Raw genomic sequence first — 15,642 nt, 5'->3', positions numbered from 1 at the left:
CTTCCATAGTGCCTTCGTAAGCCATTTTTAGCTTATCCATCATCTCATGGGATGATTCACAATTCTATACGAGATGATACACATGGTATGGAAGAGAGTTTCCAATAGCATCCATGAATTTTACATCAAGACTAAGTAGTCTCTTGTCATCGTCATCATATCTCGTCTCTAGCTTTTTGTTGAGGGGGACAACGGGAACATTGTTGGCCATGGGTTGGTACATAGGAACATGGGGACCTTTTTCAACAATATTTCTCATATCATAGTAAATGGTTTCAATAACAACCATTTCTTTCATTTTCCACATAATGAAATTGTGTTAATCAAAGGCAGGAATTTGGTTGAAACCAAAGGATTTAGGATTTCACATGATTACCTGAGTGTATCATCAACCTACTCAGATACCAATTGAAGGTTTGTATCGATCAGATATACTTCAAGTATTAAGAACAAACATAAACTAATATAAGAAAAATAGAGAACAAAAACTAAAGGACACTATGAGTTCTCCAAATTGTTCTTTCGCCATGGAAGGTTTTTGTCTTCACCAAGAAGACGGGTTGTCACAAAGACGATTGACACAAAGTCGAACTCACAACATTAAGGTTTACCCTAATTTTGTATATAAACTAATTTATACAAGTATATCCCTTGATTGAAGGGATTGCATATACATACTAAGAACAGATGTTATCACAAAGATATTGGATTTGTGATCAATTCTATAATTACCTATATCATTATATAATATACAAAAGATGACATAGAATAAACTGGAAAGTTTGAGTCGATGTTTTAGAGTACACGTTGACGCTGATGGATATGTAGAGTTTTTGACTTATCAGATCATAAAGTGTAACCTTACACACCCATCGACCACCATCTTGTTACTACAGCAGGTAATGATCACCACCACACCACCGTTCTAATTTTTTTTTCTTTCGTACTCCCTCATGCATAGTCGTCTGGATCGAGAGACTTTATGAGTCTTGTTCCATATTCAGGACTGTAAATCATGATTCATGAACGAAGGATATGCACTCTACAAACATTGTTTCCTTTTAATTAAAATTGACCACTAAGTATGCTGACTTTACGGATTTGAACCCTCCTTTAGAATAAAAAATTAATTAAGTCCAAACCTCCTTTGTTTCCAACTAGGAACAACCTCCCTCGAAAAATATTAACAAACTTAGTCCTAAAAATCCCAATCAGTTTTAGAATGTACATTTTCAGCCCCTGTTTTGAAAATAGATTTCAATATCGGTTCCTTTGGGATGATTTTAACAAAATCAATTCCTAGAATTTATTTATTTTAACAAAGACAACCCCAAACTTAATAATTAATACCAAAACTGCCCTTTGGTTATTAGGTAATATAAATAGACCCGATGATTCATTTTAACAATAAGGAACGACGCTTAGCAATTTTCACGACAAGTTTCACCCCGCAAACCTCGTTCATGCAACGAAGGTGAGTGCTTACGGTCCCTTTTTAACGTTATCATTATTTTCGGGGAGCATACTATGAAATATATTTATTGGTTAATACATATGCTTACAAGGGACGTATATCTAGTAATAATTATTATAATGTCAAAATGATATATTATAAATAAATTTTATCATGAAATGCATAAGTAGTAATGGTTTAAAAAACTTATCAACCTTATAAATATTTTAGACCTCTTTCATGCATGTGCAAATACCTATGTTAAATATATATGTATAAATTGCAACACTTATATCTTGGAAAAATATCGTCTATGTAAGCGAGTAAAATACACTTTTATGATTATATAAAACACACTTGGCTTATATAGGGAAATTTTACTGTGTATCATAGTTAATGGCTTTTATAGTTAAACACTACTCATTACCTAAGTTGAACTACTTAGTACACCCATTCAACTATACCTGTTAACCTTTGGATCAAGATACGTAGGTATAGATCTATACGGGTTGGCATCTCCACCTATTGTTGTTCGCTACAACCTCGAAAGATCAATCGAAGAGGGTGATAATTATCTTTAGCCTTTCTCCACAACGTTTAATGAAACGTCGTAAGGGATTATATCTAGTCACATAGCTCGGTTATTGGAAATCACTATATGTAACAATTGGATTATTTCCAATCAATGTCAGTCATAACAATAGTCAAATGTTCAAACAAAAGGCAAATAATTAAATTTCTCTACCATTGGGACCGAAATCACTTTTTGGCTAAGACCGAAATCATGCGAAGGAGGCCCCACTTCGGACCGCAAACCCTTCTTGGTTGCGCATCATTTCTCTACCATAGACCGAAATCTCTAAATTAAATCGGTGGCACACAAATCAAGAGGAAAAAATATACCCCCCCCCCAATGCATGTGTCTCATCACATTTTACCCCTTATATATAATTAAAATTGAAAATAACATTCATAAACCCATTTTCACTTCATGATTTCGTAACTTTTTCTCTAAAAACTCATAAACATTTCTTCATGTCTTCATAAGTTTTACCTTGTAACCTTCAAATCTTCATACTTCACCCAAGAAAATCTTCAAACATCCAAACCATTTCCCAGGAACTCTTTCATATTTTGATATGGTTATAATCACGTGTTCTGTAACATCCGGAATTTCAGGTATTATATTTATTCATTTTTATTTTGAGTTTTGTGGAAGAACTCGACGAGTTGGTGCGTAGACTCGCCGAGTAGAGACATGATTTATCACCCGGATTAATGACCGGAATCGACGAGTCGTATTGGTGGACTCGGCGAGTCTGTGCTGTTTAATGAAACCCTAATTTCTCGGGTTTGGGGCCTATTTAAAGGGCCTTATGGCCGTCATTTGTGCTCACCAGTCCCCAGAGTGAAACCCTAGTGATCTTGAGCGTTTGGAGTGAGAGAATGAGCCATTGTTAACCTTGGAGGTATTATCTAGCAAGGGAAAGGAAGCTATAGCCAAGGGGAAACAAGAGGATGAACTTCCTGAAGATCTGAGGTCCAGAACATCACGTTTGAGGTACTATTTTCGAACCATTTTCTGTTAAGGTGATGTTCATGTTGATTTAGGGCTTATTGAGTCCTTTTGTGGCTAGATCTAGTGCACCCTTGGTCCCTTAAGCGAGTTAGGTTCTGGATCTGGACCCTTGGAGGTCCAGAGTGTCCCTTTGTCCAAGCTTTTTATGAATCCATGTAGGTTTTGGTTTGGGATCTTTGTGCTTGAGCTCAAAACACCATTTATGAGTCATTAGGTGTGTTATGAGCGCCAAGATATGAACTTTACGTGATAAATAAGCTTGGAAGGACTGGATCTATGAGTTAGTGGAGCAAATCTGACCTCAGAAGGTCGTTTGGGGTTGTGCATGGAATGCACTCGCCGAGTCCATTTCCAGACTCGACGAGTTGGTGCGGGTTGTTCAGTGATTTCGAACCAGGGGTTGAGTAACCGAGTCGGGTGAGTGACTCGGTTAGTCGGAAGGGACTCAGAGGAATCGGGTCCCCGTAGAGACTCGGCGAGTCCACGCCAGACTCGGCGAGTTGAGTTGTCCGTTGACCATTGACTAGAGTTAACCGGTTTTTGACTTGATAGGGTTAGTCAACCTTAGTTGGGAAAGTGTTAATTAGAGATGTATTGTGTTATAGCAGGACTATAGCTCGGGATATCGAGCGCTAGTGATTTCAGGGATTTACGAGTTACCGAGATATGCAAGGTGAGTCCTCTCACTATACCTTACCTTGAGTAGGTCATCAGAGTTATGTGACAGAGCATTTGTATGCTATATGTATGTTATGTGTTGTACTGCATTATTTCTATGTGATTTATGCTGTGCATGTTTATAGAGTTGGAACCGGAAGGTTCACAGAGTTAGAACCAGAGGGTTCATAGAGTAGGGTCCACGGACCCACAGAGTTATAGCCTCGAGTGGCTAATATGTGATATGTGTGGTATTTTGGGGAACTCACTAAGCTTTGTGCTTACAGTGTTTGGTGTTATTTGTTTCAGGTACTAGTGAGGATCGCGGGAAGGCGCCGGCCTGATCAGTACTCACACGGGATTTTTATGTTATGAGATCTTGGGATTTTTATATGCTACTAATTCGAGTTTCAAACAATGATGTTTTTATGAATATTGAATGAATTGTGTTTTGTATAAAATGCGAAAAATTGTTTTGAAATTTACGGTGTTACAAGTTGGTATCAGAGCCTTGGTTTGAGGGATTCGAGAACACCTTCGGGCGTATTTGAACTCAAACTGAGGATTTGAGAAATATTTTCAAAAAGCGTAAAAGATTTTTTTGAAAAACGCAGAGCAGATTCGTGTGTACGATCAGTCCGCGCCCGAACGGTGATTTCCCAAGATACCCTTATATTATATGTTATGATATTGATATGATGTATTCTCATGCTAGAGTGGGCTAGGTACTCCTATTAGGACTAGAGTGGCCTGATTTGTGATGCCTTAGCCTAGGGAGAGGTGAGCTGTTATGAGATGTTTGAGAGTGAGTAGGTAGCAGCAAGGAGCTTATGAGAGATTTGTTAGAGAGTGGATTATGCATAATAGAGTACTTGGAACTTGGGATCCGAAGAGGAGGACTTGGGGTGTATACTGAAACAGTGCGGACAGTAGTACTGGGCCCGTACTACTGGAAGCACCGGGGCGGTGTACAGTCCAAGTAAGAATCTTCGGGATGCCAAGGATCAAGGAGGGATGAGTTATCGAGTGCGAGTATGCTCGAGAGAGTTTCTAATATATCGTATGTTGTTTTTCAAAGGTGGATCATGGTGAGGACACGTCTTATGCCAGAGAGCAGTGGGGCTAGTGATGAGGAGATCCGTCGGATCATCCATGAGGAGGTGGATACGGCCATCAGGGCAGAGATACCAGAGATGTTCGGGTCTATTAAGACCACGTTGATTGAGACTTTCGATGAGCGTTATGCTGCTCTTTCTGAGGCTGTTGTTGCTGCTGCGAGGCCGCAAGGTGGTAATGCGTTGCTGTTCTGAGAGTTTAGCAACACAAAACCGTCGGAGTTTGACGGGACCCAGGAACCGGTGGCGGCTATGAGATGGATTTCAGACATAGAGGGGTGTTTCTTTACTTGCTCATCTCCTGAGCATTTGAGAATCCGGTTCGCACTGAACCAGCTTCGCTTGGGAGCGAAGGACTGGTGGAAGTTTGTGACGGCGCACTATACGCCTGCTGAGCTTGCGGCAGTGACCTGGGAGAGGTTCACTGCCATGTTCCGAGATGAGTACGTTCCCCAGGTGGAGAGGGAGCGTTTGGCCTAGGAGTTTCTGACCCTCAAGCAGGGTACTGAGTCTGTTACAGTGATTACCAGGATGTTCCATGAGAGGGTGATGTTCTGCCCTAAGCACGTGTCTACTGAGCAGGCACGTATGAGCCGATATTTGAGTATCTTGAGGAGAGACATTCGGCAGTTCGGGGCGAACTCCTCGTACCGGACATTTGCCGAGCTTCAGGCAAATGCCTGGAAGAGGGAGATCGAGCTAGAGACTTAGGCTAGGGAGGAGGTGGAGTCTCAGGGGAGGGATCGGCGACCGGCACAGTCCCAGCCGGCAGCCAAGCGGGCCAAGCCCGCTGATCCCAAATCAGGGAGCCAAAAGGGCCGCACTTGTGGAAAGTGCGGAAAGATTCATGATGGAGTTTGTAGAGCTGGATCTTGCTACAAGCGTGGCAAGGAGGGGCATATGGCCAAGGACTGCCCTAAGGGGTTTGCAGTGTGTTTTCACTGCAACTAGACCGGACACCGGAAGGCAGAGTGTCCGCAGTTGCGGGGATCAGCTCAGGGAGGACCTCAGGGATCTGCCCCTGCCGCCATCAGAGCTACCGAGAGTCGGACAGTGAAGGCCGAGGCGCCGAGGGCACAAGGGAGAGCCTTTCAGTTGGCCGCGGAGGAGGTCCGCGTAGCGCCCGATGTCGTGGCTGGTATGTATTCTTTCGTGTATTTATTTTGATGTTGAGATATTATGCTTATATTATGTTATGCGTAGGTACTTTTCTTGTGAATTTTGTACCTGCCTTGGTGTTATTTGACTCGGGTGCGAGTCGGTCTTCTGTATCTTTGGCTTTTAGTTAGCATATCAGTATTAGTCGTGAGGCGTTGAGTCGGCCTCTAAGAGTTTCCATAGCTGATGAGAGGGTGATATATGCAACGGAGGTGATCCGTGGGTGTGTATTCGAGATTTTTGGTGTTGAGTTCCCGATTGATTTGGTTCCTATTGCAATGGGTGATGTTTGTGTCATTGTGGGCATGGACTGGTTGAGCAGATTCGGTGCGATTATCGACTGCGAGTGGTAGCTGGTGACCATACGAGACCCTAGTGGGGGAGTTCTTACGGTGTACGGCAAGGGTACACGTTCTGGGTCAGCGTTTTGTTCGGCCGCTAGGGTGAGGCAGTGTCTACAGCAGGGCTGTAAGGGCTTTTGTGGCGTATGTGATGGATACGCGGGTTGATTCAGAGAGGCCGAGGTCAGTTGAGGAGGTTCCGATAGTGCGTGAGTTCCCGGATGTATTTCCAAAGGAGTTGTCGGGTGTGCCTCCCGTGAGGCAAGTGGAGTTCAGTATCGATTTGGTTCCAGGGGTCGCGCCTATCGCCAAGGTGCCTTATCGCCTTGCACCTCCAGAGATGCAAGAGTTATCCTCGCAGCTTCAGGAGCTGCTGGGAAAGGGATTTATTCGGCCGAGCAGCTCGCCGTGGGGAGCGCCTATCCTTTTTGTCAAGAAGAAGGATGGTTCACACCGGATGTGCATTGATTACCGGGAGTTGAACAAGCTGATGGTCAAGATGCCGAGGATCGACGATTTGTTCGACCAGCTATAGGGAGCATCTTGGTTCTCCAAGATCGATTTGAGGTCTGGATATCATCAGGTGAGGGTGCGAGATGAGGACATCCAGAAGATAGCGTTCAGGACGCGTTATGGGCATTACGAGTTTGTGGTGATGCCTTTCGGGCTCAGTAATGCCCCGACAGTGTTCATGGATCTCATGAACCGAGTGTGCAGGCTGATGTTGGATCGGTCGGTGATTGTATTCATCGACAACATTTTGGTATATTCGAGATCTAGAGAGCGGCATGAGGAGCATTTGAGGGAGATCCTCGGAGTTCTGAGATCGGAGAGGCTTTATGCCAAATTCTCCAAGTGTGATTTCTGGTTGCGAGAGGTCCAGTTCCTAGGGCATCTCGTTAACCAGAAAGGGATATTGGTCGACCCGGCCAAAGTTGAGGCAGTGATGAGTTAGGAGGTGCCGAGGTCACCCTCCAAGATCAGGAGTTTCTTAAGGTTGGCAGGTTATTATCGGAGATTTATCAGGGATTTCTCTAAGATCACAGTGCCACTCACCAAGTTGACCCGAAAGGGTGTCGCTTTTTCATGGGGCCCCGAGCAACAAGCCTCCTTTGAGACGCTTCGCCAAAGGTTATGCGAAGCCCCGGTGTTAGCCCTCCCGGGGGGATGGAGGACTTTGTGGTATATTGTGATGCGTCGATCTTGGGGTTGGGAGCGGTGCTGATGCAGAGAGGACATGTGATAGCATACGCATCTAGGCAGCTGAATCCTCATGAGACGAGGTATCCCACCCATGATCTAGAGTTGGGGGCAGTGGTGTTCGCCCTCAAAATTTGGCGACTATCTATATGGGGTTCAATGTACGATATATACGGACCATAAGAGCCTGAAATATTTGATGGATCATCCTAACCTAAATACGCGGTAGAGGAGGTGGTTGGATGTGGTCAAGGATTATGATTGTGAGATCCTGTATCATCCGGGCAAGGCTAATGCGGTAGCCGACGCCCTGAGTCGCAGGGCGGAGAGCGCCCCATTGCGAGATGTATGTTTGCGATCGTGATGGCTCCGGTGTTGGACACCATTCGTGGAGAATAGGCTGAGGCCGTGAGATCGGAGAACCAGAAGAGAGAACGAGTTGTTGGGTTGGTATCGGAGTTCGTTACCAATGGTCGGGGGCTTATGACATTTCAGGGGCGTATATGGGTATCGTTTGTGGGAGGTACGCGTACCATTTTGATGGAAGAGGCTCATCGGTCAAAATTCTCGATCCATCCTGGGGCCTCTAAGATGTATTTGGACCTGAGGAGAGAGTATTGGTGGCCCTATATGAAGAGGGATGTTGCGTGGTTTGTTGAGAGGTGCTTGACCTGCCGTAGGGTTAAGGCCGAGCACCAGAGACCGCATGGTAAGTTGCAGCCGTTGGAGGTTCCCGAATGGAAGTGGGAACAGATTACCATGGATTTTATCATCAAATTGCCAAGGACTGCTAGGGGAGTCGATGCAATTTGGGTGATTGTGGACAGGTTGACAAAGAGCACCCACTTCCTTGCTATCAGTGAGAGTTCTTCCGCAGAGAAATTAGCAGAGATGTACGTGAGGGAAGTAGTATCACGACATGGAGTGCCAATCTCGATTGTTTCAGACCGAGATGTGCGTTTCACTTCCAGATTCTGGAAGAAGTTTCACGAGGATTTGGGTACTAGGTTGCATTTTAGTACCGCATATCACCCCCAGACTGACGGACAGAGTGAGCGGACGATTCAGACGCTCGAAGACATGCTCCGGGCATGTGTGTTGGACTTTGGGGGGAGTTGGGACACCTATTTGCCCTTGGCAGAGTTTTTCTACAACAACAGCCATCATTCGAGCATTGGTATGCCACCCTTTGAGTTGTTGTATGGGAGGAGGTGTCGGACCCCCATTTGCTGGGGAGAGGTCGGGCAGCGTGTTATGGGTAGCACAGAGATTGTGCTTCAGACGATAGAGCAGATACGACGGGTCAGACAGAGATTGTTGACCGCTCAGAGCCGCCAGAAGAGTTATGCGGATAGACGTCGATCCGAGCTCGAGTTCCAGGTCGGTGATTATGTTCTCCTGCAGGTATCTCCTTGGAAAGAAGTGATCCGATTCAGGAAGAGGGGCAAGCTAGGGCCCCGGTATATTGGGCCGTTCAAAGTGATTGCGAGGGTGGGCAGGGTAGTGTATCGCTTGGAGCTACCTGCAGAATTGGAGCGGATTCATAATACCTTCCATGTGTCTCAGTTGAGGAAGTGTATAGCCGACGAGTCGGCGATAGTGCCGTTAGAGGACATTCAGGTGGATACGAGCCTGAACTACGCTGAGAGACCAGTTGCGATTGTGGATCGGAAGATTAAGGTTCTGAGGAACAAGGAGGTGCCTCTGGTACAGGTTTAGTGGCAACATCGGAAGGGATCCGAGTTGACCTGGAAGCCAGAGCGTGGATGCGGGAGCAGCATCCGGAGCTATTTCAGGAATGAAACTTCGAGGGCAAAGTCAGATTCAAGTGGGGGAGAATTGTAACATCCGGAATTTCAGGTATTATATTTATTCATTTTTATTTTGAGTTTTGTGGAAGAACTCAGCGAGTTGGTGCGTAGACTCGCCAAGTAGAGACGCGGTTTCTCACCCGGATTAATGACCGGACTCGACGAGTCGCATTGGTGGACTCGGCGAGTCTGCGCTGTTTAGTGAAACCCTAATTTCTTGGGTTTGGGGCCTATTTAAAGGGCCTTATGGCCGTCATTTGTGCTCACCAGTCCCCAGAGCGAAACCCTAGTGAGCTTGAACGTTTGGAGTGAGAGAAGGAGCCCTTGTTGACCTTGGAGGTGTTATCTAGCAAGGGAAAGGAAGCTATAGCCAAGGGGAAACAAGAGGACCAACTTCCTGAAGATCCGAGGTCCAGAACATCACGTTTGAGGTACTATTTTCGAACCATTTTCTGTTAAGGTGATGTTCATGTTGATTTATGGCTTATTGAGTCCTTTTGTGGCTAGATCTAGTGCACCCTTGGTCCCTTAAGTGAGTTAGGTTCTGGATCTGGACCCTTGGAGGTCCAAAGTGTCCCTTTGTCCAAGCTTTTTATGAATCCATGGAGGTTTTGGTTTGGGATCTTTATTCTTGAGCTCAAAACACCATTTATGAGTCATTAGGTGTGTTATGAGCGCCAAGACATGAACTTTACGTGATAAATAAGCTTGGAAGGACTGGATCTATGAGTTAGTGGAGCAGATCTGACCTCAAAAGGTCGTTTGGGGTTGTGGATGGAATGCACTCGCCGAGTCCATTTCCAGACTCGACAAGTTGGTGCGGGTTGTTCAGTGATTTCGAACCAGGGGTTGAGTAACCGAGTCGGGTGAGTGACTCGGTGAGTCGGAAGGGACTAAGAGGAATCAGGTCCCCGTAGAGACTCGGCGAGTTGAGTTGACCATTGACCAGAGTTGACCGGTGTTGACTTGATAGGGTTAGTCAACCTTAGTTGGGAAAGTGTTAACTAGAGATGTATTGTGTTATAGCAGGACTATAGCTCGGGAGATCGAGCACTAGTGATTTTAGGGATTTACGAGTTACCGAGATACGCAAGGTGAGTCCTCTCACTATACCTTACCTTGAGTAGGTAATCAGAGTTATGTGACAGAGTATTTGTATGCTATATGTATGTTATGTGTTGTACTGTATTATTTCTATGTGATTTATGTTGTGCATGTTTATAGAGTTGAAACTGGAAGGTTCACAGAGTTAGAACCAGAGGGTTCACAGAGCAGGGTCCACGGACCCACAGAGTTATAGCCTCAAGTGGCTAATATATGCTATGTGTGGTATTTTGGGGAACTCACTAAGCTTTGTGCTTACAGTGTTTGGTGTTATTTGTTTCAGGTACTAGTGAGGATCGCTGGAAGGCGCCAGCCTGATCAGTACACACACGGGATTTTTATGTTATGAGATCTTGGGATTTTTATATGCTACTAATTCGAGTTTCAAACAATGATGTTTTTATGAATATTGAATGAATTGTGTTTTGTATAAAATGCGAAAAATTGTTTTGAAATTTACGGTGTTACATGTTCTAACGCGAACAACATTGTCACCCTCTTCGTTATTAAACCACAAAAACACACTCGAGGTGAAACACAAGGAATCCTGTGTTAGTATCTAAACCATTTCAAATAGTTTCAATTGTCATATATATATATATATATATATATATATATATATATATATATATATATATATATATATATATATATATATATATATATATATATATATATATATATATATCAAGGTTGCAAAAAACGCTCGACGTTAGCTAGTCGGTGGACTAGGGTGAAGGGGTTAATCGGCTAGGCTGAGATTAATCGGGTACCATTAATTGCTAATATGTTGAATTTTAAAAAATTAAATATGACTAATATCATATCAAAGTTCGTAAATACCACTAATATGATAACAAAATTGGTTAATATGATTAATACAACACTAATCATGCCTCAAATAGTTTACATTGAGATAAAACTTCTCCAAAATATTAAACTTTCATCGTCTTGTAATGTTTCACTCATTATGTACGCAGGGGTTAATCGCCATGCGCCCTCTAATCGGTCGAGTAGCGCCTAGGGATTAATCGAAGATTAATCGGGACCTAGTCGAGATTTTTACAACAGTGATATATATATATATATATATATATATATATATATATATATATCAAAACGTTAAACAAAAAGAATATTACACAACGCAGTTTATTACCGTTTGTATAAAAACGTTAAGTTTCACGACATACCTTTATCACAGATTTACGATTATAAACATTCAAAGTTGTTAAAAATAAAAAGGTTTTCTTTCAATTTGCAATATGTGATATGGTATTCTTATGTATCAAAGACTACAGACAACAATTAGTTAAAAACCAGAATTCCAAGAAGTTAAGAAAATAATTTACAATCAATTCAAAATTCTTGAGAAAATTAGGTCATTTGTGTATTGCTTAGAACTTCCACCGGAGTCCCGCATCCACCTGATTTTTCACGTGTCCTGACTCAGACAAGAATATCGAGATCCTACCTTACGCCGCTACCTGATTGCTACTGCAATGACAGTCACAAATGGGAGCTCGAGGACGAGCTCAATCTTAGGGAGGGAGTAATTGATGCAATCTAAGAATCTAGTGTTGTGAGACCATGAGACGCAATTTAAAAATAATTTTAAAATGCAAAATAAATGGAAAAAATCCAAAAAAAAAAAATTTTAATTATTATTTTTGTCATTTTCTTTACCTAAAAAAATAATTAAAAAAATTACAATTTCTTTTAAATACGTGAAATATTCTAATAGAATATTACATTGTAAATATTCCAATGTAATTTTAGAATGTTAGAATATTCTAGTATTCCAGTAGATTTATCAGATATATAAAATATTATAATATTCTACTAGAATATTCAAATATTCTACTAGAATATTTCACAGATATTTCGCAAAAAACGATAATTTATTTTATTTTTTGGGATAAAAAAAGTGACGAAAATAATATTTTTTAAAAAATCGAAAATTTTCAATTGTTTTGTATTTTAAAAATTTGTTTTTCTATCTACAAAATAAGTGGCTAGGATAGCGTTTTTCCGTCTCACAAAACAAAATATAGTGGTCTCGCATGAAATTAACTATATATATATATATATATATATATATATATATATATATATATATATATATATATATATATATTATACCTTAATATAAATATTTGGTCAAAGACTGAAATTTAAAAAGTATAAGCCCTAATGCATTATGTACGCTTATTTGATGCATCAGAGAATCCTGAATCTTAATTTGGTCAATATTTGAAAAAGTCAAGCCACATAATACCAGGTATTATCGCCTTTTGATCCAGTACTACAATATTGAGTTATGTTGAGGCTTAGATCCCGACAAAAAATCTCTTAGTTTGATCAACATTTGAAAAAGTCAATATAAAAATAACAAGTGTTGGTTAGCTTATATATCTTCCTGGCTTTTGACTAAGTCTCATATAATCACTTATATTCCCTGTATTTTAGCTGATTTGATGTACTATAAATATCAAAGCATCCTATCATATATATTTTGAAACCGTAATATGTCAGATCATCCAAAACCCTAATATTTAAAATTCTTTTGGTCGATTATTGTAGGAGAAAAATAATCGTTATTCTTTGTGAATTCAATTAGTCAAATGTGTTTGTGTGTTTTTAGCATATATAAAACACAACGGGTATGTTTTTTGCGATTTCACATAATGTATGTGTGAGTTTGTGGTTTTTTGGTCCATAATGAAACTCACTCTCTATCTATCTCGGTTCTTGCAAAAAAAAACATAACAAGTATGTTCATTGTTGTGAATGCGATTAATGGTGTTTGTGACTGTGTGTGCGTGTGTCTGTGTTTACATACATACACAATATTACTCTCTCTCTCTCTTTCTCTCTCAAATTTTACTGCAATCTCTCTTTCTCGGTTCCTGCATAAAACATAAAATTTCTCAGGAAAGTTCTTTGTGAAATGTTATTAATATAAAAAAAAGTTAATTACTTATGTAATTTACCTTATATTACATACTTAAACCAATCAACTTTGAAAATCTCCCAATTTAAGCATCTTATTTTCATTTTAGTTCATATTAAAATTAAAGTCGAATGTTATTAATTGGTAAAGTTTCAAACGAAAATTCTTTGAAATGACATGAATTAAATATGATCTTTGATTTCAAAGGATTCTTCCAGTTTTTATGATATAGTGTAACTAGAAATATAATTTATCACAATCTTTCTTTTCTTATTTTTCATAAAATATTGATATAACTCACTATGATCTTTGGTAATGTTATGTAAATATTTAACATTTCACACAAAGAGAACAAACAAAAAACAATATTTTATAAAAATGTTTGTATATTTAAAATAAATTATACAAAATAAAAATTATCCATATTACATTTTAACATGAATTATTTCAGTAATGGATGGTCATACCAGTGTTTAAGAATTTTCGTCATTGCAACATATTCACGTATGATAAAACATAGTAGTTGTTCGAGTTTTGTCTGTACAAACTAATTTCTGAACAAAATATTCGTACCCGACGCTTCGCACGGGTAAACGACTAGTATATATATATATATATATATATATATATATATATATATATATATATATACACACACACACACACACACTCACACGAACTAGATGTAAGACCTATGTATTATATAAGTTAATTAAAAAAATTAAATATCAAAATGTAAATATTAAATATTTATAAAATTAAATTTTAAAATAAAAATAGAAAAAACAAATTTATTTCAATTTAAGATCATATTTATTATATTTAATATTTACTTATATAGATATATGTATTATATGACTTTTTCATTTTAAAAATTAAAAAAACCTAGAAATTGACATGTAAATATTATTAATTTTAAAAATAGTACAAAATGACAAGAATCAAAACTTATAAAAGATTGATATGTGGCAAAATGTATTTTAGATATGAAATGGGCAAAAATAAATTTATTAAAAAAAAAATTGTGGCTTGGTCAACCGTGAAGGTCCAAAAGTTTCGACGGCTTCACACTTATAGTGTATTTCATAATTTCAATTCCATTCAAATTTATTATCATTTATTCCACTTGTTTTAGTTTGAAAATACATCACACACCCCATCCTTTTCATAAATTCATTTTATACCTTAAGCATTTTATTATAACAGCTTAATATTATAAAAATACATAACAAAATATAAAATAAATTATACCATTAAAAATTCTGGATACGTTCAAAAAAATATTAAAATTGCATATTATTAATAATAGTCTTAACTTTTTAAGTTTTACATGAACAAGATTTTAAGTCTAAAATTGACATGTTGAATACGATAGTTAATTTGACGATTTTGGTATAAATGGAATCAAATAAAAATTGAGTGACACTTCATAAGTCCTTACATTCAAGTGACATTTTTGAGCCTTTTTGTATATTGTGTCAAATATGTACTTACAAATCTTTTTTAGTTTCTTTAATAATCAATTGTGTTTTTTGGATTATAATTATAAATTATAAACAATAATGTATGTATATAACTATACCATAGGTGAAAGTTTACGATAACCTTCTTTGTTTTCATCGTTAAAACTTATAAACAATCCCCAATACGCAAAAAAGAAATTTCATCTTTTGAAAAATAGCACAAAAAGATTCACCATTTCATCTTCTTATTACAATGTTAGAACATGAACGTTGTCTTGGTGAATCAATCGTCTGCTAATTTTGCAACATTTATATTGATATGCCCACTTAGATATCTCCACTTTCTATCTCTAAAGTGGGGGTGGTGGAAGGTGACAAAGAATGAGCAAAATCGAAACAAGATATGTAGAAAACTATTTGCTTTCCTTTTTCTTTATTTCCCTTTTCAAAATCTCGAGGAAACTAGGAGAGAGAAATGACAAATGACAATACACGTTGCCAAATGCCAATACAATTCCAAAACTTCTTTTAACATGTGATATTAGTCACGTTTATATCATGAGCAAGATCACGATGGGGATATTAAGACAATTTAATCACTAATGGTAAACGTACTTAACTTTACACACCAAAATGTCATATGGTTTACTGGCAGGAGGTGTTGAAGAAAATATATTTTTCAACCAAAGATCGACGGTTTAAGTTTTATTTGGGTCGAAATATCTAGGTTTCAGAGGTAAAATATCAAATCTAAGAATTTTTTGTTTTAAAATAAAACTTAACTTCACAGCGTTACTACCCTAATCTC

The sequence above is a fragment of the Lactuca sativa genome, chromosome 8 (assembly GCF_002870075.4).
Source record: "Lactuca sativa cultivar Salinas chromosome 8, Lsat_Salinas_v11, whole genome shotgun sequence".
In the NCBI taxonomy this organism is placed as follows: Eukaryota; Viridiplantae; Streptophyta; class Magnoliopsida; order Asterales; family Asteraceae; genus Lactuca; species Lactuca sativa.
Note: the sequence above shows the minus strand (reverse complement) of the source record.